Source organism: Toxorhynchites rutilus, chromosome 3 (assembly GCF_029784135.1).
Source record: "Toxorhynchites rutilus septentrionalis strain SRP chromosome 3, ASM2978413v1, whole genome shotgun sequence".
NCBI classification, from domain to species: Eukaryota; Metazoa; Arthropoda; class Insecta; order Diptera; family Culicidae; genus Toxorhynchites; species Toxorhynchites rutilus.
This window is the reverse complement of record NC_073746.1, coordinates 171676287-171680707: the sequence shown is the minus strand read 5'-3', so window position 1 is coordinate 171680707 and position 4421 is coordinate 171676287.

Below are 4421 nucleotides of genomic sequence, written 5' to 3'. Positions count from 1 at the left end.
GTCACATTCGGGTCGAGTCACCATGCATCTCGTACAGTCGTACCAACCGTTGTGATGAATATGTGTGTCGTATTGTGTTGTATGGGCTGTATATAAAACCTAAGTTTGTGTTGTATGTATCTCTATCTTATGCCGTCTTCCTAAGATCTAGATAACTTTTTTTTAAATTTATTTATTATTTTTATTCATTATATTCATGTTTTCTTTATCAATCGTATATATTTGTATATGTGTTCTGTCTAGCTATGAGTGTGTTCCACCGTTTTTTGATGAAAAATTCAATTTATTTATAACCGTGGGAGGAGACGAAGCCTCAAACAACCCGAGCAAACAGGTGACCTGTCACAGTTTTCACGAGGTTTTCTACTCTACCTCATGAAAAACCATCCCAATACCCAACACCATGCTTCCATGTTTCACCATGCCTTGGATGTGGCGCTCCTGAAGATCATCATCCGATCTGTGCCATACACGAAACCGTCCAGAGAATCGTTTTCCTTAGTAAACCTAAGTCGTTTGGCTTTGTTTGTTTTGTTGAACATACGCTTCCGGACAACTTTGCGGCGTCGTTCATCAAGAAACACCATAATGGCGAAGACTCATTGTTCTGGCCGGATTTGGCGTCAGCCCACTACTCGAAGCGATCGTTAGAGGAGATGGAGCGGCTGAATATCGATGTGGTACCCAAGTCGACGAACCCGTCCAACGTCCCCCAGCTGCGTTCCATCGAGAATTACTGGGCAAACCTGAAGCGTAAGATCTACTCCAACAATTTCGTCGTGAAAACTGAGAAGTAATCGATGAATAAAACGAAGAAAGATCTCAAAAACATGCCTACACGCACGTTTTCGTACTCCAAGGTGAATGTTCCGGTTAACTGCCGGAAGGCCGCTCGCAAGGACGTAGAATTTTTTTTGCAACTAAGCTAATATAATCACCTTTCATAGGAAATTTATCAATCTCAAGTATTTGTTTTTTTATCACCATCCGAAAAAAAATCCATTTTTTATGCAAACGTTAGATCCGAACATGCTTCTATATCCACAGATGCTCTCTTCAAAAAATTATAAATCTTTCTTGTTCTCGCGAAAACAATACTCGAGATTGTTGTTTTTACAGCCATTGCTCATAGCGAACTCAGTATGCATCGCGAGAATTTTTCTCGTGCTAGAAACAGTGCGGCCCGAGGCGATTACATATTTATTCCCTCACCACCAATGTCTATTTGATAATGCATAAAACAACAACTAGTACGTATGATTCAATCATACACAACCAATATCCACTGTTTGAAAACGAACGCGATAGTAATATTTAATATTTCTCTTCTGCTATGCTTCTGCCTCTCAGTGCAAACTCTGCACTATGCTTTCTTCGCGCATATTCTGAGAATACATTCTGAATCGAACAATTTTGTACCTTCGTTCAACGCAGTAGCATTTCAAAACAGACCTAGAAAATAACAGAGAGCAAATTGAGGCTCTAACCACGAAGATAACTTCTGTACCTGTTACTGCACCGGCTACGCCTGTTGTCACCGTTCCGCCTACTAGCTGGCCTGGTCTGAAACGTAAGACCAATAAAAGAACATTCGATACTGCTGGATTGATTTCGCCTGAATTGCCTAGTTTGTCTTGTGGCACAAAAAAACTACCTGATACTTTTGCCTCAGTTCCTACAGTGTATCTATCCCGTATTGCTGTGAATGCAACGGAGGATGACATTCTCGCCTTAGTATTTGAGTGCATCCCCTGCGACGAAACCATCGAGGTTAGAAAGCTTGTGAAAAAGGACGCTGATTTATCGTCTATGCGGTTCATTTCATTCAAAGTTGGTCTCGATGAAAAATATCACGAGGTAGCTCTAAGTGCAGACACATGGCCAGACGGAGTTCACTTTCGGGAATTCGTAAATCATCAAGATAAGAAAGCCGAGCAGGAGTTTTCAAAACCTCCTCGACTGATTTAAATTGTTCCCGTTGAACGCTGGATGTCATTCAACCGAAATGCACACTGGAAAGAACCAAGAGAGCCCTCAGTTCCTGCCTGCCAATCACTTTTACCTCTGAGTCTCAACACACAACGCTTGAAAATGGTCATCCTGCTGAACATCCTGCTCTTCAAACGCCGGGCCTCACGCTGTACAGCATTATGGAAGCCCCTTCTGCCCCTAGCACAGCAGACTGTACATCTGCCGTTCAATCAAGATATTCTCGAAAATCAGTTATACCTACACACGCTAGTTCCTGCCATCCCCGTCGTCCCGGCACTGTGTCTGGGGATGCGGAAGGTGTCTTCCAGCGTGCTATCTCAGGCAAGTATCATCTTTCCAATCAGTTACCTGCTTCTCATGCCGGTTCCCTTTCCAGTATCAACACTGCTGCTGTATCGTGGTTTTATTATCAAAACGTTCGGGGACTGAAAACAAAAATTGACGACTTCTTCGTTGCTGTTTGCTACTGCAATTACGATGTCATCATGTTGACAGAAACGGGACTCAATGACAGCATCAACTCTCCCCAACTCTTTGGAAACGATTTCAACGTGTTTCGTTGCGACCGCAGCCCACGCAACAGTACGAAGACTACATTTGGTGGAGTTTTAATCGCAGTTGCCAGCTGTTATAGCTCTGTGGTAGTTCAAACCATGAATGGAGGAAATATTGAGCAGGTTTGCGTGTTCTTTGCGAGAATTATGCGACATGGCATCAGATGATGTAGTGCTAGTTTGTGGTGACTACAACCAGCCACACATCCCGTGGGAAACGCTGAATTACGAGATTATTCACCTTGATCCATCTCTGACCTCCATCGCTAGCTCGGCTCTGGTCGATGGTTTAAACCTCCTCAATCTTAAGCAGTCGAACTTTATTTCAAATAACCGGGGTCGTATTTTGGATCTTGTTCTCTGCAGTCCGAATGTTGACGCGATTGTTCGTGCCTCGGTATTGCCAATGGTGACGGTTGACGCACACCATCCTCCTTTGGTGATTGAGTTACCAGTCTTACCGACCTGAGAGAGAGGAGCCAGCTGAATGACAGATAGTTTGTTTTCTTCTTATTCTTCTTACGCATCATCATCAAGAAAATTCCAATCTGACAATTTCAATCAAGCATGTTGTTGTCATTCATTTATGAGAAAAGTGTTCAAACTTGACGTGAACCTTTGTTTGTGAGTATATTTGTGCGTTTTTATCCCCGATTTGATTTTTGACGTAGGACTGCGACTAACAGGAATATATGGGGGGTATAAGAAGGATCATGTAGGAAATAATAAAAGATGTACCAGGCCAGCCCACATCATGGCTTCCAGCAGCATCGGCCCATTCCAACATTTTTTTTTTTACTTTTGATAATTTCGATATAGGTGTTCTAAAGAATTATTTCGATGATTACTAAAACAATATCCGAAATAAGAAGCAAATTGTTTTTTATGATTTGTTTGTCGGTGGAGATCTTTTGTGAATTGATGGGTGTTTTGGTCTCATTTGTGACTTTTTCCGATCATTCATTCAGTTTCCGCGAATTTTTTTCATTCTTTCATTCATTCTTTCACTGGTTCCAGGTTGATCTATTGCTGCAAGCTCAGTGAATCGATTTTTGCAATGTGGGCGATGATTGTATATTCTCCGATGCAATTTGAATATGCAACGTATGTGGAATATATAAAATAAGTGCTAATCTTCCAATTAAAAGAGTCAACATTGATTTCTCTCAGGTGCATTTTGATGGAATTTTGTTTGTGTCCGATGGAAATAATAGTAGGTTGACTAAAAAGGATGCTGTGTCTGCAATTTTAACAGGCAGTGATCACGATTCGGATGAAGATGAGAATTATCCTACCAGTCTCTCGTCATCTTTGCCATGATATTCCTGCTCATCACTGATGGACCATTCATATGCAAATTTTAAATTTGACATGCAGGTTGCTAATCAAGCCAATAGTATCACTGAAGATCCAATCGAATTGACCGATAGTGAAGGTGAACCAATTGGTCTTGTCCACAAAACTAAAAGGGTCAAGATTCTTTCTCCCCTTTATGTGTGATTTAATTTGTATACCATTTCCCATAGACAACATAACTGTCGCTTCCAAACAGTCTACATAAATGAAGCGCTCACTCTGCTCTCCCTCACAACACCCACTTTCCTTTTGTGACATTGATGAGTGAACATTGTTTGTGTGAGTGTCGATCCGGAATGAATTGTCTTTCTCAAGATTCATTGTACCCCTAAAAAGTGCTCGAAAGATGTAATCTTACGTTGATCGCACTTGATCGAAGAAATTACAAAAAGAATGTATTTGACCGCAGTATTTGATAAACTCTTTCTGAAAAGAACTGGATTTGATTTGCTGAAAACACTATCTTGTTTTCTCTCGTGTTGTGCGTTATGTGTGGCTATGGTAGTTTTTTTCGAAGCT